This window comes from Fringilla coelebs (genome assembly GCF_963513975.1).
Source record: "Fringilla coelebs genome assembly, chromosome: 6".
NCBI lineage: Eukaryota > Metazoa > Chordata > Aves > Passeriformes > Fringillidae > Fringilla > Fringilla coelebs.
The window spans coordinates 46291230-46315617 of NC_140034.1; the positions used below are offsets into that span (position 1 = coordinate 46291230).

Below are 24388 nucleotides of genomic sequence, written 5' to 3' on the forward strand. Positions count from 1 at the left end.
GGAAAGCGAGTGGAGGGAATTAGCAGAGAGCAGGTGGTTCTGCCCTACATGACATAATTAGATCCCCTAAATGCGTTCAAGATCTGGACTTACTGTTGCTTGCTTGGATAGCATATTCACTTCAAGGGCAGGGGAGTATCAATTGGAAGAAAAACCCTTAAAAAGAAGCCCAAACGTCTTCCTTCTTAAAATATTTTATTTTTAGTAACAGGTGCAATAAGCAATGGCATCTGGCAAATTCATTGGGTTGGGATCCCCCCAAAAGTGGATTGAGACTTGAGGTTATAATTTAGGGAAGGGGTGAGATCAGCCATAGGGGGGCTTCTTTGGGCATGTGGGTGTTAAGTGTTGTTCATTATGGTGGGACAATAAAACATGATGCATTGTGGTGTATTTTTTTTTTATAACCCAGCCGAGCTTTGCCCATCTGTTGTCTAAAGGATTTAATAGGCGTTTCCATCCCCAGCTGCTGCCTCTGCTCTGCCTGCTTCCTCACTGCCCTGCGTGGCAGCAGCTCTGCAGTCCGCAATTTTCTTAGGGACACAGTCAAAATCCAGATCTTTCTCTGTAAGAAGCAATGCTCTTCTGAGATGATTGATTATAACCTCCCCCCCATCCTTCCCCTCCTCTTCACAACCCCATAGCAACCGTTCAGAGACATGGATGAAGATGACATTGTCTTCTAGTGGAAGTGACTTTTATTTATATTTCTTTTCTTTTTTTTTTTCCAAATCTCTTTAGTATATCAGCTGCTATAGGTAGTTCTCTGTCTGTTTTGGTTACCACCTTTATCCTTTGCGTAGCTCAGTGGGTCTTCTGCAGCTGTGTTCTTACTAAAATCTGTTCTGATGATGGTAATGAAAATATCCTACAAGAAAAATTGTGGTATAATGTTAATAAAACTGCCCTATTTCTGCTGATAATCCTTTTCCTGAATACTCCAGGTGATCAAAGAGCCAGCTGTAGATGACAAATTCATTTTTGTCTTCATCACCATTTCCTTTTTTCTCTCTCTCTCTCACCTTCTCAGTACCCCTCCCTCCCCTTTAAATGCAATTGTGCCTGAGATTCCTGAAAATACAGCTGCATTAACCTTTTGCTCCGTGTTCTTATAGCCTGACGTTGTGGTCCTAAAGGGTTATCTGCAGCTTTGGTTATGTTTTTTTCCTCTCTGCTAATCTTCCTATCTTCCTCCTAAGTGATTAGAGACGTGGGGGTGGAGAGAGAAGAACAGGATGTATTTAGAGGCTTGCTGCTGTTGGCCTCTGCAGTTATTCAACCAGCTGGACAAGGGTGAAAGTTTCCTTTTGCAGTTTTACCGTATAACTGATCTTTATAGATAAGTGTCTGCTGTTTGCACACATGAATGCACATGAAATGCACAATACATGGTGTCATAGAAGCTGGAGGTGGGGGAAGGAGGAAGAGATCTTGAAAGTAGCTGATGTCAGTCTGTGTCTCTCTTTTTATACCGGCCCTTGATTAGTGGAATAATGCACTGAGGTGAAATCTAACTCAGTATTAAACATACATGGCTAAATATGGAAAGATGCCTTCTGGTCTTCTCGCATTTTCTGTGCTAATCGCATTTGGGAGCATGCAGAATGGCATCACCAGTGTGTGGCATGTAGCTCATCCTCATCCTGCTTGTTTTGGTGGGTAAGCAGGCAACCTGCAGCATTTTAGGGAGAGGACAAGCAGTGCAGTAAGAGGGCCTGATTCGCCATAGTATATTGGGTATCTTGGCATTTGGGTTGCAGTGGCTTACAGATGAAGGAAGTTGTGATTGTAATAATTCATTTAGAGCTTGACTTTGAAGCTTGGAAGATTAGGAGGTAATGTTTTGGATTTTTTTTTTTTCCAAGGGGATGAGGAAGAGTGAGAAGAAAAATCTGGCAAAACGAAATGATGACTAGAAAGAAGTGTAGGTTTTGTTACAAAGTCCTGTCCATTTTGCGGTGATCTTCATATCCGTCACTTTTATTTTGAATAAAAAATTATTGACTCTATAAAGTTATTTTATATTAGGCAGGTCAAGCTTTGCTCCTGGATACATGGGCTTTATACAAACATATTAATCACTCTTACCTGCTTTTACTGACATCAGAAGAAGGGGTTTTGGGGAGGAGTGAGGGTTCATTCATAGTTCAGAGCAGACTTAGGATGCCATGGAGAGAGAACTTAATGGTAGGTAAAACTCTCTTTGGTTTTCACTCTGTGAAGTTCATGCTGATTGCCACCTTAAAAGCTGAAAAAAAGTGTTTACTAACAGCCAGCAACCTACTGGTCCCTGCAGAGAGGTCTGGTTGTGGTATCTGGGATGTTAGTGGGACCTGGTGACATCTGGCTGGGGGTGGGCAAAACTGACAGGGAAAAGCCTTCTGTTCAAATTGGTGGGTAACAACTGAAAGTGTTGATTGATCAGATATGCAAAATTAGTCCCGAGCAGCCTTCTGGGCTGGTGCGTCACGCCTGCCGAGGGTGACCGACGCCACAAAGAGAGGATTAGGCCTCTCAGGCAGAGAAGTTGGGAGGGGGCTGCAGGGGCCAGTGCTGAAAAATGGTTGGGCTTAGGTCTTTGCTGCCAGTGGGAATGATAGAGGGACAGAAATTATTTTTAATAATGCAACATCCGAATTTAGCGTATAATTTGAGCACCGTAGCAAGATGGTTTGCTTTTGTAATAGGTTGAATTTAGAGCACCTCTTCCTGACGTCATCTGCCAGAATAGCTTATGGAATCTCTATGTAAATGATCTTGCAAGCATATGAGAGGCATCAGAATCTTGATTGTTGTACTCAAAAAATTATTTTACAGAGGTGCTAGAGTAAAAAAAATCACTGCTGTGTGTATATCTGGATGTGTGGGGAAAGGTTGGTTTGTCTCAGTTCCATTGGTACATTCTTTTACGCTTAATTATAGGAGGTTTTCATTGTAATTAACAGTAATGAGCAAAGGATGTGTCCTGTTACAGTAACACACATGGAAACAGTGTGCCTTGAGAAGCCCCAGTCATACCCGATCATGAACCAGTGTTATAGCTTTAGGTACAGGTTTTCTTCATTTGCCACTAATGTTATATGAAACCAGCTTCCTGTGTACTCCTTGGTCTATTGTTTTTTTTTAATTCCAGAGTTACCTTTGTTCTTGTATTTCTTTTGGCCTCATTAACACCTGTTTCACCCTTGAAACTCTTAACAGTAATTCAAACTGACTGTGGTGAATATTTGTTGAGCGCAAAGATGAGGAACTGAAGTATTTCTTGTGAAGGTCTTTAGCATTTTGGAGGGTTTTCTTGTATTTTCATTTGACAGTCACTGTATAGGCTTTGGCATCGTTTGCTGTAGCACCAGTTTAATGCCTAGTGGAAATTTCTAAAATCCTCATTTGTCTACAAGCAATAAGGCATTGGTTCTAAGTGGGAGTTACTCTATTCACATTGAGATAAACTTCATGGGAAGTTTAATGTTGCTTATTCATTTTGTTATGTTCTTTTTATTCTGTTTTAAGCCCAGTACAAAGAGTCGTGCTTGAAACTCACGGCACTTTGACCTTCACAAAAAGTGTAGGGGTTTCCTTTTCTGCATTGCATCCCATATAGCTTACAGCTATTTTGGTGTTTAACATGTTCATCATGTATGAGCCATGAGCAAGGTGTTCAGCAGTGTGCTGTTGGGTTATGTAAGAACAGCAATAATTAAATTTGGGTCTTAGAGAATTTAATGGCCTTTTATTAGAGCTTAAACAGGTCATTTCTTTATAGCCTTACACATCTGTTTCCATGACACTGGCAGAAATTGAAATTTGTTAATTTTTTTATTTGTCTCTGTCAAATTTGGTTGAAAACTTCAGCTCTATTCAAGGAATGTTGGGTAGTCAATGTGGTCTCAGAAGCCTGGTTTTCTTAGGTAAGTAGGCTAAACAAAGTATGTCCTCTTCATTCATACTGCTATAATTTCTTTTCTAACACAGCATAGTGGACCTAGTGATAATCTAAGGAGTACAGCTTTCTTCCATTTAGCTGTCTAGATGAATATATCATTGTAGGAGGTGTAAATCATTGCAGTTTTCCTCATGGCCTTTTTAAACACACAAGCAAACAGCAAACCAGTGTATATCCTAATAATATTTTCATATGTGTACTTTGCTTTCCTTATGAAAGTTTCTTTCAAAGCAGTATGAGCCCATACTCTTTCTCCTGATAGTCTGTGAAGACTTAAATGTTGAATTTGTAATCACAGAAATAAATACTGCAAGCAGTACTGCAGGTAGTAGGGGTCTCAATAATGAAATGTTCCCAAGAAAGGTTATGTCATAGTGACTCACGTGTAATGGATTATCAAGTAATGGTTACGGGTTTTGAGAGATTTGGTCTTTCTTAACTTTATATACCTTTCAATTTTCAAAAGTACTGTTTGCCTGCTTTACTGATTGAAGTAAACTAGTATTACCCTGCTACTTGTCTGAACTGGAAAGTTCAGCTATCCTGTTTATGACTTTCACTCTTTTTAGTTGTTTTGTTTTGTTTATTGCTTGAATTAGAAAATTCCTGTTTGCTAGACGCAGTGAAAATGAATTTTGATTTCCATCCTTCTGAAAACTTCGTAGGGGCATGCCATTAGTTTTTTACTTCATTATCAGTAGCACAATTATTATGAACTTGTGGAAAGAGCAGCAGGCTCTGAATTACTATTTTTCTTCATAAAGCACAGTAAGCTTTCTCACCCAAGAGTTGTTAAAATTTGGATACTGTCAAGCGAGTAGGACTCTATGACTATATACTTACATTCCAGATGCCAACAGGAATTATGGAAGCACTGATTTCACAAATAAGGTTCTTGCACTGTTCAAGCACTTTTCTACTTTTTGTCATTGTTCTAATATCATTTTGTTCTGCCACAGTGAGAAGGACTGCATTAGGGTGAGGAGAGAGGTTGAAGAAAGGAAAAAGTCTTCTTGTTAAAATTTACCTCTTGAGAGGAATTCTTTTGATCTCTAGAAGGTCTGTGATTCTATGAGAAGAACCAGAGTAGTGTTTTAGGTAGGTTCTTACAATTCCTTTTGTAAACTTAGTGGAGCAGCCAGTGTATGCTTTGGACTCTCCAGCATTGCAATGTTTTTCAGTATACCATAAGTTTACTCCATACATTACATTTTTGGAAGTCTTTAATATTGTGTGCTTTAGAGAGTTAAACCATAATTGCAATGGCAATAATAAATGTGATACGCACCTAAAAATTAGCAGGTGGTTAATTTAGAACAAATGCAGGTGGTGGAAGAATTCCAGCTTTCAGAAGAACTTGAAAGGAAATGAGAAGTTTGGAAGTAATATCTTCTGAAGTAAAAGACATTGCATGAGGACTGTGCTATGCACATAGGAGAACAGTCACAATAAGACAAGGTGGAAGCCTGGGTGTAGATTTCCATGAAAGTGCAGTAAAGGCAGACATAAAGGAATACTCAAGTAGTGGTCCTCTTCAAATGCTAAGATACTGTAATTTGCCCTTGTGAAGTCAGCCCATATTTGAAGTTGAGCTGAATTCAGTAGAAGGATCATCAAGTGTGGGATAAATAGATGAGGGTGGATTTTTTTTTGTTTGTTTGTTGTGGATGGTCCTATTAAGAAATATCCCAAAGAAATGTTCTGTTTTTTTTTTTTTTTAAACAAGCCCAAGATGTTTAACAATCCTAGTCAATAATGCTGTTCATTCTGCTTATGGAATATGAGGAGATTGTTCCATTTCCAGTTCATGCATAAACATTATGTTTTTCTACAAAACAGCCATAATGATCTGTAGAATAACATGAATAATTTGTTGTAAATAGTGTTCTTAATGAACTTGAACCATCTTCATCTGCAGTGTCTGTAAATGCAGAGTGATTTGCTTTAAATCCTTACTTGTTTCAGATTTTCTGGCAAACAGCTATTTTTATCTCCTTTCCCCAACTGTCTTTACCTCACTTATGGATTCTTTGCACTTATGCAGTATTCAAAGATTTGAATTGTACTCTTGAATGTAGTCGGTTGTGTATATTGCATAAGAGAATTGCATTCTGCTTGGATCATTGTGCAAGCACTTCCAAAGCAGATGTTTGCAAGTTCAAACCAAAAATTCAGTTTTTCTGGACAATTTGGACACGATTCCTGTGAACATCCATGCTTGGTAGATGTAAATTTTCCAGAAGGTCTTTTTAAAAGGTATAGAAGTGTGACCAGATTAAGCTTGATATAAAATGACTACTTCTAGAGCATATTAATATTGTTCATCCAGTTTCATTTTACTTATTCTACATTTAATTTTGAATAATAATATAAAATTTTTACGAATTAATTATACTTACAGCCTAGGAACATTACTGATAAAAACATGTTAAAAACTACGCTAAAAAAATTACCCAGATTTGTTTCCATTGCTTCATAGCTTCTGAAAGATTTTTTTCCATTGCTTCATAGCTTTTGAAAGTTGGGCTTGAGTGGAGTTTAGGTAGAAGAGCAGAATTTGTTTTGGTTCCTTTCATAGAAGTGCATTACTGGCTATTGATGTAGCTGCAAGCATTTTGTTCTTGGATGTGTCATTTATGGCAGAGATGCCTATGAGGGTGCAGCTGTCCTGTGGACTGTATAAACAGGATTGCACTCTTTCTTTTGCAATGACCTTGGGATAAACTTTTTAAAGGCTATTAAATGCAAGTGTGTCGTGAGACTTAAGGACAGAAAGCAATATGGGCAAAGCAGGTAAATGATGGTGTGTGTTTAAGCAGATCCAGGTACATTCTCTTGCAAGTGGTGCTCTTGCCTTCCTAGAGGGCAGAGTAACCTTCAGGCTGGTGCAGGTGGCTGATGGATGCTCAGTGGATGCTGGAGGTGGTAGAGTAGGACACTTTCCTTGAATTGTTAGTACCCTTGGTTTTATTTTGAGGAAATGATTTTATTATTTCCTCAAGGGCACAGAGACGTATCAGGCCAGCTGATATAAAGTAGCCCTAAAGCTGCCCTAAATAACTTTCATGGAGTTCTAATGGCCGAGCTTGCTGTTCTGCACCCCATGGCTGTGCTAAGCAGTTTCTGGCTTTCAGACTTTTGTTGTACCTGCTTTGGGGAATACTTGTTAAATTTTTGGTTTTTTCACATAAACATTTTGAATTTGGGATGAGGTAAGGTTAGGCTGGAAGGGACTGTTCTTTGTGTAGCTCACCACAGAAACAGGCTGCTTTTCAGTTTCTTATCTAATAATCCATCCATTGATAATCAGTGATTTTATAATTAAGGAGTTTGGAAGAAAGTAGATAGCTTGCCAGCCACTGACAAAAGGACATTATTGCTGCTGAAAACTTTGCAGTGAGATCTGTGAATCAGCCGACAGCAGATGGGTTAATGCAGGATGCAGGGGGATATTGAGGAGAGAAATGGTCAGGTAGCTTAGGGTGGGGTGCAAGTACTATATTTTTGTTTCTCATTTTAATGTTCCAACACTATGTGGAAATTACAGGCATGATAATATTTCCAGTGATATATTTGCCTTTAATTTTTTGAAAAAGGAAAACTGTTTTCAGGCATCCATTTAGTAAGTGCTCTTCTGGCTCTCTGCTTCTACTTACAAAACAACATGCTGTCTTTATATCCTGAGGCTTTAGCAATTTTGATTTGCTGTCTTTTGCACTATATGCTTAATGTGGGAGAAAACAAATCAGAGTGGTAATGTATATATTTTTTTAATAATGTCTACGTTACCTATGTGTTAACACACTGTTTTTGCAGTGTCATTGCTCTGTGTGTTCAGCTTTAAATGCCATAAACTGACTCCCCTTGTATTTTACCTATTAAAAGCACTATTGACTGCAACAGCAGTAATGGAGGAACTGGTTTCTGGAAGAAGCAAACTGGACTGGACAAAAAATATGTTAATTTTTTACTGTTTGTCTAAAGCCTACTCCTAGAACTATTAAGTGTCAGTCTATCAAAGTGGAACAGCAGCTGCAAATGAGAATGTGCCAGGTCTTCATACTGATCCAGCAGGGAATGATGATAAAATTGCTTAGTTCTTTATCTTCTTTCATTCTTTTTCTTAATTATTTTTAATTTAGAAATTTATTTTTTCTTAATATTAAAGATATTATTTCAAATAAATTATTTAATTATTTTATGTGTGGCTAGCAGTGCAGACACTAGATTTTTGCAGAGATACTCCTATTGGAAAAGTGATTGTTTTGTTGCTTTGGTCCAGGATGAGGCACACCAAAGCCCAGGTTTAGTGTTGGCTCGTCTGCTTTACAGGAATATAATTTATGAAGAAGAGGGACCTTCAAGAACATATTTGCAGCTGAACATGAGCTGGAGATGTACAATTTCATTTTTAAAACTTCTATTAAAAATAAAATAAATGTCACACTCTGATGAAGTCTGCGCTCATCTAGTGTAAGACTTTGATAAGAATAATGTTTTGTTGCATTTGCATTAAAGCACAAGTTTAAGTGGGAAAATAAGACTTCATATCCCAAATCTTTGTGGTGTTAAATGTACTGTGTGGGATGCTAAAAATTTTCTGATGTCTTTTGCTGATTGTTTGCCAGCAGAGAATTGGGTTACTTATCATGCCAGCCATTTGCCCTGGGTGAGTTTCATTTAGTGATTGTGTGAATGCCTTTTAATAAATGTGACCTGTCCCTAAGATTAAGGAATGGATTTGACTGTTTAAGATTTTTACCATACTGGAATCCCTCAATCTCTCCCAGTATTCTATTACAAAGCTCTCATCATATTTTCAGATACTGAATGATGGCTAGCTTGGCTGTCATGTTGAGAAAACCTGCTGGCAGCAGGTACAGATTTGGTCTAGGGTGTTCTTTTTGAAGTCCTCATCATCTATTTTTTTGGTCTGCATTTTTGTGGTGTTTTCTGGTTGGTTTGTTTTTCTTTTGGTTGCTTTTGGGGTTTTGTTTGTTTATCTTTGTTTTAAAGTTTGGCATTACCTTGCCTCTTCAAAATGGAAACCGATCCAGAGGTTGTCATCCTAATCTAGAGGCTACTAGACAGATATTTGGTTCTTTCTACAGCTGTAATCTCTTAGAGAAAATTAATTAAGATGCTAGGAAAGTATCTTCAGAAAATTTCTGTGGATGTTACAGTTCCAAGGCTGAGCCCTTAATTGTTCAGGCCCTATTTAAATAGGTTCATGTTTACTGCTTGAAGAGCTGGTAGAAATACTCAAGGACATAGCCCATATCTAAATAAGCATATGTTAGTGTCAGATTTTTTTTTTATTAACAGTATGGGCATGGTAGACTAAAAAATAAGGTACTTTTATGGTTGTCTCCTACTTATGCAAGATGCTTTGTCTTTGGGAAATTAATACTGATGCACTGTACGTCCTTGGAGAATTATTTTCTCTTCGGTGTATTTTTTTTCTTCCACATTTCATATGTCTTGCCCAGCTTGTGAACTGAGGGGAAGGATAATTTGTGTTATATTATCTGCATGTAATCCCTTTCATGCTAAGGCACTAATCCTAGTCAGGCCTTTGTGTGTGAATAGGAAGTTCCATTTAAATATAGGAAGAAGCTCCTTCACTGAGAGAGTGGGTTGCACCTGGCACTGGTTGCCAGGAGATGATGGGAAGTCTCCTTCCTTGCATCTGTTCAAATCCAGACTAGACAAAGCCTTGAGCAGCCCCTCTGGTTGGCTGTGCTTCCACCAAGGGTCTTGATCCAGAGATCACTTCCAACCTCTTCTTCTGCTGTTGTGTGTTATCCTGTGCAGCCAAACCCTAACTTGCTCAGTGAACTGTAAAACCAAGGAACTCTGTGTTCTCCAGTTGTGGACCCTCTATTTCCCTGCTTTGTGTACCCTCTATTTCCCTGCTTTGTGTACCCTATATTTCCCTACTGCTCCTGCTCTTTCTCTGTCCCTTTTCTCTTGGGCTAGGTGAGGACAGTGTTTGTGTCTCATTTGGAGCTGTCTCTGCTGCTTGTCCATCTTTTTTCTTTCTCTTGAAATACATTAAGGATAAATCACAAGTGAGCTTTCCGTAGTGGGAGTGATAGTTTGAATCTCTTATTTTTTTCCCCACAGACATTCAGCACTCTTTATTTGTAGGCTCTTAGAGACTTCTCTTGCTCTTTCAGGCTTGGTTGGAACTTGATAATGGGTTCTGATGTTATGGGGGAATTGCAGGTGGAGAACCTCAACATTTGAATTTTATTTCCTTTAAAAAATGAGGTTAACAGAAAGTTGTCCTAAACAGCACAGCTTGTGTAATCTTCACTTGGTTTTGAGGGCCATGAGATGCTGCTGTGGCAGATGGAGATTGCTGCAATACAGCTGCTCTTCAGATATTGCCCTCACCTTGGCTAAGGTTCTTTACCAAAGTTAGAAGGACAAGGTGGTGGTAGCAGCCCATGATGATTCCCTAATGCTGGGGGAATCCCCATAGAGCTTGGCAGGCTGGATTGCTGCCTGCTGGCTGCTGCTGGGGCAGTGCAAAGCAAGGGCGATGGAGACTTGAACGTGGTCATTTCTGTTTGCAGAAAGCTGAGCTCAGTGCTCGGGGAGTGTGGGAAGAAGGGAGCTCTCTCTGCATTTCCTCCATGTATCCATTTTGGTACAGTGGCAGTATTTGAAGTAGTCCTTTCCTGCAGAAAGCTGAGAGGAAGACTGAGAGCCGTTTGTGTGTTTGCAAGGCCTGTCTGTACAGAATGGTCACCAAAGACAAAGCCAAGTATTATATTAGCACTTGGCAGTGGCGCAGGCACTGTCGCCTCATTAAACGCAAGCATTTGGTTTTTTGTGAAGGCACGGCTATGAGTGGCACAGCTTTTAAGATTCCTTACACTTTGTGAGCTCCAGCCTTCAAGTTTGTCATTAGCCTTTGAAGCTAATTAAATCTACCCTTTTCCCCCCAAACTTCCCACTCCTGTAAATCAGTAAAGCTTGATTAAAATCAGTAATCATCGTCGATGAAGAACAATCTGTCCTAGAGTTTCTGGGTTTTGTCCCACGCTGCTTTTCTTCTGGGTCTGTGGTTTATTTCATTGCTCATATTTATGAAATTACATCTCTTTTACTTCTGGTTGTTTCCTGATTGCAGTGAAGACGTTACTTAGGCAGATTCCCCACTCAGTTACATCTGTGCAGTCTCAGTGACTTCGAGGCCATCCTCACGTTTGTCTGCGAGGGGAGTTTGACTCATGAGCCAGCTTCTCATTGATGGCAGCAGAGGCAGACCTCTGGCAGTGTTCTAGTTAAGAGCAGCCCAGGAATACATCTCTGCAGTGAATATTCAAGCAAATTAGAGCACCAAGTGGAATGATACTGTAAGAAAATTCAATTCAAACTGAAAATACAGGCCCAGCATTTTACAAATGACTATATTTCATCATTAAAGCAGAAGACTGTCTGCTCAGCTAACACACAAATTAAGTCAAGCACATGTTTTAATACTTTTAGTAGTAATTCTTCTCTAGTCTTCCATACATACCTGTACTGAAATTACCCAACCAGTGTGCATTAAGTTTCAGGATGGAGAAGATGTCCATACATTTATCATGACTTCACCTTTGCTGGGAAAAGGAGCAACCAGACTACTAGCCTGATTGGGACGGTTGCCATCTTAATTACCAAGTGCCTTGTCCTGCTCAGACAAAATGCTGCAACAATAGGCAGTGTTTCTGGATCTGTGTCCTTAATGCTGTCATCACCATTTCTCTTGTAACCACTGAATTAGATGAGTTATGGCTGCAAAGTCTCCCTAGCTCCAATTCTTTTTTATCCTCAGTGCTTTTGTGCCTGTGGCTCTGTGGAACCAGGTGGGCTGCAGACTGCTTTGCAAGAATTCATAGCAACCTTGATTAGAATAGCAAAATTAATATCATATTTACTGTTCAAGTGTCTGCTCTACTGCACATTTCTGAAGATTTCATCAGAGGGAAGAAACTCGTGTGCTCTAAGTCTTTCTTCTCATTGAAATGGTGGGGATTGAACACATGGCAAGGCCAAGGATCTGGATCAAAGGCTGTGTGTAACTTGCAGCCCCAGGGGGAATTCCAGCCTTGGTGGGTAGTGCTGTTCTCTTGTGGCACAGAGGGCAGTGAGCAGAGGGCAGTGAAGGTTGGGGAAGTGAACCAGAGCACCAAAGAACATTGCCCTGGGTAGGAGTCCTGTCTTCCCCATCGTTTACCGTATTACATACTTGTAGCAGTTGTGCCTTTGTTTGGTCTGTGATAAAGTCTGCCTGGATAAGCTGAGAGTTTTTGTACATAATGCATTGTACACTTTGTGTATGGGAGGCTTCATCTCAGGGTTGGTTTGGGGTTTTTTTTTTGTGTGTGTGTACAAAATGCCAAACTTCTGCCTGATCCTGCAGAGTTCTAATTCTCTGGTGCAAAATTATTCTGTACTCTCAAGGCTCCTTAGATTAAAGGTACTGAACTTCTCAAAGGGTTGGGTCACTATTTGTACTCTTGTGATCTCTAAAATGCTGCAGAGTCTTAGCTGGGACGTTTCTTGGCTTCAAGAGTAGTAGAGATGTGTACAATACAGGGTCTCTTTGTGCCATTGTGCAGTTGTAAGGCAGATTATTCAGAAACAATAATATGTAGTCTTCACTGGCCTTAACAGGCTTAGTCACTGACTTGGGGTGGAGCCTTTGACTAGTAAAAATTATATATTTTTTGTGATGCCCTGCTGTAAAACTAAGATAATCCTTGACTTCCCTTTTGGGACTGAGAGGGTTAGCCAGATAGCATAGATAATTATTACAAATAAAATGCATCATGAAGAGGCCTGTGATAACCCTACTATTTAGGTCTAGTGATTTATTAATTTTTTTTTTTAACCTCCTGAGGAAGGACTGGACCATACAGCCTGGTCTGCCAGGTGATGATATCTGTTTATTCTGTATTTATCTTCCATAGCTTGTCCTTTTGATTATTGAAATACTGATACATAAATGCTGAAATTTCTGTGGCTGCATTTAAAAAGTTGTTCTAACAACCTAATAAAATGGAGAAATTGCTTTGATATTCCCATTTTGACAATATGTGGCTATGCTGGCTTTTGTTGATTCTTTCCTTAGGGGCATTTGTCCCTGATCTCTCAAACAAAATGTCACTGAGTAAAACTATGTATGATGCCTGTGTGTTCTAGTTACAAAAGATTTATAACTTGGTCACTTTTATTTATGCCTCCGTGGAGCTGGTGGAATTCTACTGCAGTGTTAAAATGCAGCAGTTTCATTTTCCTGCAGGAGCAGCCCTCTGGTGGTGTGTGCTTTTTTTCTTCCTTTTTTTTTTTTTTTTTTCCCTTTTAAGTCATTTTTGGAGATTCAGATAGAACGATAGAGAAGCCTTTAAACCATATCTCGTCTCTTTTCCTTTCTAGTCCTCACCTCATCACCACCCCCACCTAAATTTGCAAGTGGGATGTAGAAGACAAAGAAAGGTTGCAAAATTAACCCTGTGGATAATACCAGCAGTCTTATTTGGCAAGCTGATATTTACAAAATACTCGCTCTGTAAGTTTCAGCTCCCAGAAGTACTGCCTGGAAAGGGTATAGGTCGGAGTGAAGTGGGTGGCACAGCTCCCGGGTTATTCTGAAGACTAGACTGTCAGGAATGCAGGCATTTGTGAGGAGGCTGCTGATGAACTTGAAAATTGAAATATCAAAGAATTTTTTTAAGGGATGACCTTAGGAGTCTGTTACATGGGCGTTAAAGATAGTCATATTGTAAGCTACTGTCTGGAAAAAATATTTTGGCTAATGGGTAGGGAGAATCTTCTCATCAGTGCTCTAGGAGTGAAATTTACCCTTTTGCTAGTATGAGATTTAGCTATAACTTGAGTCCCACTTAAAACTTAGTATTTTGTAGTACTAACTTATGTTCTGGGAGGTAAAAATGGGAGTTCAGAAACCCGATAAAATAAAATATTGTTCCTTACTGGTTTTCAGAACATAAGCCAGAGTTTTGTGCAAATGGATTTTGAAATTTTTAAAGCTGGGCCAGGGATGCATTTGGCTTGTTTCCTTTCCAGGACTACAGTAAATGTCAAAATCATGCTGTATCTGTGACTGTGCTACTGCATAAATACTCTGTAGGAAGACGTGCAGTTTCGTTAACAATTGAATGCTGAAGGGTTTAGGGCAAATAATTCCAGTTAAGAGTTGTTTTAAAATGTATTGATTTTTGACTGTGATGTTTGAAACCTACTGAGTGTCTGTAAAGTGAAACCAAAGTTACTTCTTAGGTTTCTGTGTTGTTTTGGGGTGGGATTTTTTGGCTCATTTTAAAGAAGAACAGATAAAAAGCATTAATATAGAGAATAACTTCTTTTCTTTTTAGTTGTGGACAGTGGTTGTGGCTTATGAGCCCTTGGCAGTATTTGGTTGAACTTGATACTGTGGACAGCAGATCATACAAATTTGAAGCCTTACTTGATAATACTTTAGGTCACTTGTGGTATAATTGCTGAAAATTATTGAGAGACGTTTGTGCCAGCTAAGACATATGATGCAAAAGTGTTGTTTCACCCATGCTGCTCTTGGGTGTGTAAGTCTTGGCTCTTTTTGCTGGGTTTGCCACAGTCAGGAAGCAAAGGTCCAACTAGTGCACAGTTTGGGGATAGACTCTGGCCCTTGCAAAGAACTCTCAGTGCACATAGCTTCTATATTAGAGGGGCAGTGACCATTTCATGACCTTAATGCTTGCAGTTAGCATGAGAGAAAGGCATCACTCATTCTTGCCTAACCCACAATCTCCAAAACATAATTTTATTTTTTGCTTATTTAGGTTCCTGTTTGTGATTTAAAACACAGAACTGTAACACATGCTGCAGTAGGTTATTGGTCATTTTTTGGAGGCAGAATAAAAATTGGTTATTGCCTAATCAGGCATGTTTAAAAAAAAGAAAAGAAAAACCAAAAGACCTTGAGCCCTTCATTTTTTTTCTTCAGCATGCTTGTCAATTTGGCAGTGAGAGGACTAAAGTGGACAGCTTTCTGCCATCCAGTGGAGAGGGATACAAGTTTTTAAACTAAATCCACCAAAGAATAACGATGGAAAAGCTTCAGTAAGGAAATGAACTTTTTAAAATACTTGAATTTTTCCCTGTTTTACCACAGGTTTATGGTAGCTCAAAGGTTTAAAATAATTTAAAAAAAAATCAGAAATGGAATTACTAGGCCGTGGATGAGGCAAAAGTGCATCATATTTCAATTCAAAAAGCAAAGTTGTCCTTCTCCACTGATGCCTGAAGAGGCCACCTAGAAAAAGCTAAAACTTAAGGCATCACCACCCCCATTGATTATTCTATTTGCTATTTGCTTCCAGTCTAAAAATGAGTTCAGGTGGTTTATGGCCATTGCTGCAGGTAGGATGATGAACTTGATACTACTTTTGTGTTGGTCCTAACACAGGTATACATGCATCCTAGGAGAAATTAAATCACCAAGACTTTATTCCCTAACCTTTACAGAAAGCAGGTGTTATTATGGTGTTGGTAGCCTGGCTCTAATGTTCAGTTTCTTTGGTTGCCTGTTGTCTCTTAACTTGGAAAAATACTGAGATTTGAAAGGAAATAGTTGAAAACTCATTTGCCTTCTTACTGGTTCTGGTTTTGTGACTGGGTGCACCTGGTACTGTGACCTTTGCAATGCAGCTCTTGGCATTCAGTGTTTTCTTGCTGTGATCTTGCCTAGATTTGCTGTTTCTCCACATTTTGCAAGTTGTGTAAGGCAAGGCAATTCATATGCAAAATAGTATTTAAATTTCAACTTAAACCAACACTGTCCTGTAGTTTTGTGGTTCTGGTTATAACAGGCTGTTTTCCCTGGTCATCAGATTTGTACCCTTTGTATTTTGTTCAGGGATTGTGTTTTACATGAAAACTCTCACATAATGATGGGTCAAAATTATGTTTTTGCTACACTTTTTTGTTTTGTTTTGTTTCTTTTTGCAACTCTGGTGCTTCATTGCCGTGTCTTTGGATTTACAGCAATTTGACATAGCAGAGCAGTACAATATCCTACCATGGACCTTGTTGTCTTCCATGTGTCCTTACAGGAGTCACCATACTGCAAATGGGTGCTACTGGAAAGCTGTTTCAGGTGGGGATATTTTGTAGTTGCTCTTCTGAAACAACTTCAGGAAAGACTAGGCCATAATCAGTAAAAGGTATAGATAGAAATATCAGTCAAATATGATTTTATAAGCTATGCCAGGAAAAAAACCACCCCATGATGCTCTCTGTGAGCTGTGAAGCTTATTTAAAATTATATATACTGCTGAAGAGAAGCATTTTGTAATTGAAATGTAAGTGGCTGATAAAGAAACAATACATATGCAGCAGCTTTTTTTTTTTTTTTCCCTCCAGTTTTGTGTTTCCACCTCTGTCATAGCGTTGGAACTATTGACAGTATTGGAAGTAATTTTTTTGGCTTTCTCATTTCTCTGTGTATTAAACCTTTATTCTATGGCATTCAGCAAGTCAGTGGTACAGGATCATCTTACTGCTCACCCTTTGATTTTTCACTCTTCCCCTGTGGCAACTTTCCCTGCTGGATGCATGTGGATTTAGCTTGATTCCCAGCCTTGCCAGCAGCATTGTAAAATCGAACTGGAGCATTTGAAAATACTGCTCTATTGAAAAACAAGCTGGAGCAATCCAGACTTGGATTTCAAAGGGAATGGAGAGATCTTGATCCATGCTGCTTTGCAAGCTCAGCACCACAGAGTGTGATTGACTGTAAGCTCACTCATATTATGAAACACTGAAGGGTATTAAGTGTAATAACAGGCTGGAAAAGTGGGATATGTGAAATCATGAAGAAGCCCAGAGTCTGTCTCTCTCCACAGGCAAATTGGTGCTTTGCTTATACTGTTGTTAAGATGGCTTGATAGCTCTGAGGCTGTTGAGTCTTGCTTTAGATTTCCACTACTTCACAGGAAACACAGTTTAACCGCGGCTTGCTTACTCCAGGAGCAGCCTGAGTTTGTATCCCATAATCTTAGTTGGAGTTGATTTATTTTGTAAGTGTAACTGAAAGATCAGATTTGGTGACTATGGGCTAAATCCTCAACTGGTTCGCTTAAGAGCCTTGGATTCCGTGCTAGTGGACTGACTCTAGTATGGATTTGACCTTCTATGTAAGGACAGAGACTAAAATTTTTTAATTTGGGAAAGGGTCTAGGTGTTGGATTTTCTTGTTTCAAACATTGTTACTTGATAAAAGTATAAAACCACATTCAATATGAACGGGTGCAATATCTAAAACTTCATGCACCAAAACCTTTCTGCAAGAGATGCATATTTGTTTCAGTCTTTGAAAAGGTCTTTCTGTAACCTTGACTGTTTTTTTTTTAAACTTTGTGTCAGTGATCTCTGAATTTATAGCAACTGTATTTCTATGTTGATACAATAGCCACAGCTTGGATATTGCCTCTGTTCTGAGCTCTCCACAAATGCCTACAATTCTCTTAGACAATTGACCTTTGAGCCTAGAATTCTTATACTTAGCCTCTAGTCCAGAAATGACTTCTTTTTGTCTCAAGAGATCTCAATAAAAATCTGTATGATGAGGTTTATTTTGTCTGATTGTTGGCAGCAGGAGGTGGTAAGGAAGGGCAAGTCAGTAGTTCAATTCCTCGATGGAATGAAATCCTTGAGAAAATAAGGCAGTTCTTTACTTGAGGTTTACTTGGTACCTTCCCAGTACTTAGCTTGCTCCACATCAGACTCCATAATTTTTGTACTTCATTTTCATTAGAAGGCCTATCAGAGTTATCAAAATTGTTAATTTTGCATTAATACCCATTGATAAGGGATCATGTGGTGATGCACACACAGTTAGACAGAGGTACTTTGGGCTACAGGTAAGATTTTAAGTCTGGGCTCAACTATTTTTGAATCTCAGGAGAGTGAATGTAGGAAAAGTGGTGTTTTTTGTTCCAGAACTGTACATAACCACATACTTATTACTTCTCTGAGTTAGATGCAAAACCGTAAAAGGGTCTGTCTTTTAGATCTGTCTTGGACATTGTCCAAAATCTCATGCCATTTCACACCCTCAGCCTAGTTCTACTTGTGTATGTCTCTGCTGCAGTTTCTAACCAGGCAAGAAAGCTCCAGACTGCTGTGGTGGGTCAGGATGATACCCGGATTTACTAATTTAAAAGGGTCTTGGTTATCTGTGTTCTGCACTGCTGTCAGTTTCAGACAGTCTAGTTCTCAATGAGCACAACAGGGATGTTGTGATAAAACAAGTTTTTTCGTGTCAGACCAGTGTTCTCTCCTGTTACAGGATGGCGTGCTAGAGTTTTTCAGTGGTCAGTTTTAGAAATGCTGCAGCAGCTGACTTCTGAATCACCAGCAGTAGGATCTTTATCTCTTTTTTTTTTCTTTTTTTTTTTTCTTTTTTTTGTCCCCTTGGTATCTTAGTTAGTAATCGCCTTCTATCTGAATGTGTCAAAGATTACCAGCTGATTTTTATTCTAACATAGGGGGAGGAGTCTATTCCCAATAACTGTCTGTACTTCAGATGGGTATTATTTTATGTTGCCCCGAATGAATGAAAAGAAGCATCAAAATCCTTTACTCCTTTTCCTTTTTCTTTGTTTAAAGTTTTATTCCCTTTTATTTAGTAGAGCTAACACACGTTCTGGTATTAAGGGGGTATTATTAATGTATCATCTCTATCTTTCATCATCCTGTGTTTGTCTAACATTTTGTCTAGTATGTCCCTTTTTAGTCTGATCATCAAAATTGGCAATCTCGATCTTCTCATTCTATCCTGGTATGATCCTCATGCACTCAGTGTTTTTGCTGCTGTTCTCTTAATGTTACCTATTTCTACTGTGCATATTTGAGGTCAGTATTCCAGCTGGTGATGTATCATTGATATATACTTTTGCATTATCTCATTCTCAAGTACAATTTTAGATTTGATTGTTCAACATTTTGTTGTCAGTTTTGATTACCTCTGCATATTGAGTTGATATTTTTATTATGCTTTCTGAAGTAATGGTAACTCTTTTCTTGAATGACTCCAGCTAACTTGGGAGTCAGAAATGTATATTACTACTTCACATTATTCTTTCTATTATGCATTTATTGATGCTGAATTTCATCTACAGTTAGCTGCTCTTTCCACCAGGTTTTGACATTTCATTATTTTAAGTACTTAAGTGAGACTTAAGTGTTGGTCTAGTGCTATCCTACTGTGCAAGGGTAAATTTCACCCTTTATGAACTGATGCATCCTGTCACATTAATCAGGGATGTACTGTGGATTTCCTAGGGCAATATAAAGGATCAAATTTCCCAATTAACCCCTTCAGAACTGAATTAAATGTTGATGCCAGGCCTAGAATGTGTACCAAAAACTTGATGTATCGTGATTTGTAGTACTGGTGATGTATTTTACTGTGTCCATAGGGAAAGCATCAGCATTAGCAATCTGCTGGGTACTTGAAATCTCCCAAGGTTGAAAGGTCACAACTGGTGCATCCAGGTGTTGAGAGATTTATAGCATTTTCTTCTGTTGTTTCCTCTATTTATAAAATAGGTTTTTGTCAAAGCAGGTCCATAAAGGTTCCCCCAAGCTAAAACATTACGTTTGATGGGACTCACTTATGCTCATCTGTCTTTTTCCTTTTATTGAAAGGAAGATCCATTTCTTCTTTGCTGTTTCATGGGAGAGTTTCTAAGTAGGTGAGAAAATGTCTGGACATGAGCAGGTTTGATTTCTTTAGTTGTCTCTGATTTGGAGAGTAATTTCTTGATGCTTCTGTTTTGTCACCTGTAATATTGATAATGGGCCTTACACAGACTACTTTGAAAGTCGAAGACTCAGTGGGCTACAGAAGCGAAGGATCTTTTTTTTAAGTATAGTGTTTCATAATGTATAACAGGGTCTGCTGATGTCTGATTTGGTTTTCTGTTGTTCACTGAAAATACCAAGAAACTGACTTATAAAATAAAGCATTTCTCCTCCATATCCCTTAAATGAGGGAGGAAACACTCTGAAGATGATTCTTCTTCCTGCTTCCCCAAAGAACCCAAAGTAAAACTGCAGTATAAAGGACATAAAAATCTGAATAAATGGAAAAAATATTTTCATCCCTTCAAGCTTATTATTATCATTATTGTTTTGGTGCTTCTGGTTTGGGAAGAGAACTTGTGTTCCGTGAGCACTGATTGCTGTGAAATTGGCAAACTGTCCAGCTGTTCAGTGGATGCTTGTCTGATCATGGAAATCCTGCTTATGAAGTAGAGCAGGGGGAAAAAGAGTGAAACATGCTGGTATCTTGGAGGATTTAGTTTTACACAGTAGCATCTGCTAACCATGCAATGACTCCTTTACTTAGCAATTTAGACTAAACCTGATAATTATTTAATGAGCAACGTCCCTCTTTCTCTCCCATTTGTTTTCATCCCTAACCCCCAGAAGTGCTGGCTTCGGGGTCTGTGTCAGGCATGGCTTAGGCTGTGTACCTGCTGCCCACCCTGGGTGTAGTGTATGATGCTTTGATTTATTTATTAGCCTTTATTTTTTTAATATGTGAAATTTTTGTAGGCAAGGAGGGAAGAAACAGGACCTTTAAATGACAACCCACAGCTCCTCTTAAGTAGTGACAGATGCCTTCTGACGTGACATTTTAGGGACTTTGAGACTTCTGATAATAATATTTGTGGTTCAGGAATGACCTTGCATATCAGAAGGTCTTTGTCTATCCTGCATGTCATAATGAGTTAAACATTGTGGTGAAGCAGCACAAAACCAAAGTGCTGTGTCTGAGCCTCCTGCAGCCTCCTTATCCCCTTGTTACCTTCAGGAAGAAAATGAAAATGGATGCATCTTTCTAGAGAATAAGGAAAAAATGTTGCTGAAAAGAAATAGCTGTTTGTGTGTGCTGCTTATAACAGTCCATAGGTTATACTGACAGAACTGCAAGAAAGCTGATAAGAAGCCTGTTGAAAACCTTGCAAAAAAACTTCTAGATGCTGTAAGTCACTTGTTTCTTAAGCTGTTCTAATCAAAATCAATTTCTCTTACTTATAATTAGCCTTCTGTATTAACTTTTATTTATGGTACTAGATAGAAGCCAAGTGGAAGCTGGATTTTGGTTTCTAGAAGCAACTTCTCCAACTTACTTAAAACAGGTCATGCTCATTTGTGTCAACATTGCAATCAGTTGCTCAGGGAGAATGGCTGCATCCTCAGAAGTGAGAATCGTGATTTAGATTCAGCAGTAGAGAAGAGCAGCATCTGGATTGCGTGCTACTGCTCAGGAATGCTATTTTTAAACTAGAGATTTTAAGGTTGTAAAAATAAGATCTAACTGGCCTGGTGTATGAAATGATGCATTTGCTTATAATGAGATTCCAGTACAACTTATTGGAGTTATTTCCCAGTGTTGCAGTGTGAAGCTTTGTCCTGATCATGGTTCAGCTTTGAAATGAGTTCCCACCAATGTGAGCTCCTTATCAGAGGCGTGAGGCCAGTCTCTTGTATTCACCATATTGGCTGAAATTTCCATGGAAACACAAGGCCAGTGGAAGGGTTACATACAGTAAATGAGCTCAGGAAAAGAAATAGGAAGGGAACACCCAAAATTTATTTATGAATATATTTTTATTTTCATCTTATCTGAAGTGTACCCATTATTAATGAAACCTTTCCTGCATATCATGTTGGACCTACAGATCCTACCCCTGGGACTTGCTGAAGCTGTAAACCAGGAAAACCTTCAGAGTTTTGCCACTTCTTTTTCTTCCTTAGTAAAGAAAAGTGAGGCGTCTAAAGCATCCTTCTCTGCTGGGTTTGGTGTGAAGGAACCTGTTTTCGGTTCTTTTTGATCAACAGGAAAATTCCCTGTGGTAGTGAGAAGCCTCTGGTTCCAGAAGTGATGCCTCACTAGTGGAGGTGGCTCCTGAGCAGACTTTGCTGTTTGCCTTGGCCTGGTATTCCATGCTGTAGAATAAAAAAGTGAGCTTGGAGCCGAGCTCTACCATGCCAGTCATTCCCTAGGACAGGGCCTCTGAGAGACTCAGTGACACAGGTGAGAACAGTTCCTTCTCTGGGCTGCATTATCCTGGAAAAGGTGCTGTAGCTGACTCTTCCCCGTGGCTTGTGTTCCTCTCTGAGCAGAGGTAGTCCACAACAGAGAAGTTGACCTTCAAAACAGACACTTCTGTAGTTTCAATGATGATGATCTGTTTTTCCAAGAAATCTGTGCCGACTCCTTGTCTAGTATGGAAAGTTGGCTGAATCATTCATTTCATCCAAGAATTGTTTTCTCTTGAAAACAGTTTCTTTATGATGATGCATAATGGGAAATACTTTTTTTCTAGAACCTTCCCTTCTAGTCTCTTCTGTACTGAGTCATGCGTTGGGAAATTGTTCTCTTCCACCCTCCTGAAGTCAGAAGCAAAGTAAGGATTTAATTTCACAGAAAGGTCTAACTAGTAGGGAAGCCATGAGCCATGGATTTATCTGATGTAGGATTGACTTCTGTCAGTACAGGATTCACTTAGTGCTGGAGTGGATGCTCCTTTCACAGAGCAGAGTTACTATAGAAAGAACTTTCTGAGAAAGATGTGTTTGCTCTCCGATTTTGTTACTCTAGTTTTTAAAGTCTTATAGCTGCTAAATAACTTTGGGGTCTTCAGTTGCGTTTAAATATCTTTTTCTTGATGTTTTATAATACAGTAGGAACTTTATTTACTCTTTCTAGTAAACTCTCTTTTTGTTACATAAATGCTACTCAGATTCCTGTAGTCTTCCTTCTTACTTTATGGAATTGTGAGTCTGATGGTGCCATCAGAATGCCCCTTTCAGTCTGACACTTAAGTCTCTGTGAGGGATCATTGGTGGCTTCTTTCTTTAGAAACAGTGCAAGACAAAACATGAGGCTTGCTCCTCATGTTGGCTGCATTTTCTGAACTGCATTGGGGCAACTGCTAAACTTGTAATTGCATCTAGTTCTTGAGTTAGGGCCCTCATCACTTCCCTCAGTGGTAGCTTTTATTTGTTATCATGGCTTGACTATTGTGGTTGAGTTTCTTTTTTGCTTCAGTTTAAGTGCTGAACGAAGTCTGTGAAGACTCCTAAAAATCAAGTCATGCTCCCATCCAGTTTTGGATAGTCGTGGGAGGGATGCTGCTTTTCACCATACATCCTGGATCAGGAGCAATTGAAAACAAAGAAAATAGGTGGAGGGAAATTATGAAAGGCCAGTATGTGGTAGGTGTGAACTTGTATTTTTGCCATTCTGTAGAACTTTATCTTTGCACCTCTTTACACAGGAGCAAGTCATGTTGAAATGATAAGAGTGAAGTGTATTGCAGCCCTGGGGCCCATACTGTTCACTGAATACATACAAGCCTTTCTGAAATGGGAGTTATTTGGTATTCTGGAAATATCAGAAGTGAAACAATTGGACTTCTGTTTTTAACATAGCTACAACACAGCTCTGTAAGGTGATTATAATAAAATCCCTGTCAACTTTAGGCAACCTATAGAAAGATCATAGCAAGTCATACTGTAACATGGGTACTTGTTTTTGTTGTAAAGAATGGTCTCTACCACAGGCTGATGGTTCAAGTCATTACTTCTTCATTCATCATTCTTGAACATTTCTTATTTTCTCAACTATTCAAGCAGCAGAGATCTAGAATCATTTCATTAAGCTGAGATAAACATCTGCTGATTATTGTTACTGTTTTCATATTATATAAATACCTTGGGAGCCATCCTCTTAGGGAGCTCCATGCTGGCTGAGCAGTTGCTACCCAGAGAAACCCACAATCTGAATATTAAACTTCATGGATATTAAGTACTGCCAGAAGCAAAAGCAAAAGGAAAAAAAAAAGTAATTTAGAAAGAAATGTATTTTTTATTCTTGAAAAACATGTATTTATTAAAAAACTAACACCCTTGCAAATTCATGCCCTCTTCTGCTAAGTATTTCCATAACACAACTGGGAAGTTTAAACGAACTTTCTTCACAGTCTCAACTCACTTATTTTGAAGCAGGGGTGTCGGTACTCTGTTAAAGTTCCATCTGTTTGCTAAATCCTTTTTTGTGCCTTTGTCAATGTACAGATATCATCATAAGGCTTTTATTGCAAGGCATTATTCAGTAGTCATTGTTTTTGAATGGCAACAGCTATTCTGAGTGCCCAGCAGAACACAGAAGTTTTTCACCCTTTGTCACAGATTAATCCTTCTCTTTGTTGGTCCCTGTTAAATACATGGAGGGCATTAATACCAGTGGTATACTCCTGTTTGTTTAAAACTGATCTAAAGGTGCGCTGTACAATTGGATGTGTATATGGGTGACACTGTACATAAAATTTATGATTCTTAACATGGTGATAGGTTGCACTGCATGTTACC

The 24388-nt window shown here is 38.9% G+C and overlaps 1 protein-coding gene across 2 annotated transcripts in view; it reads left to right on the plus strand.

Annotated features, from left to right (window-relative positions):
• BRSK2 (BR serine/threonine kinase 2) overlaps positions 1-24388 on the plus strand; it is a gene marked incomplete at both ends in the record, with an annotated part of 301569 nt that overhangs the window by 902 nt on the left and 276279 nt on the right. The gene's annotated exons all lie outside the window — the stretch shown is intronic.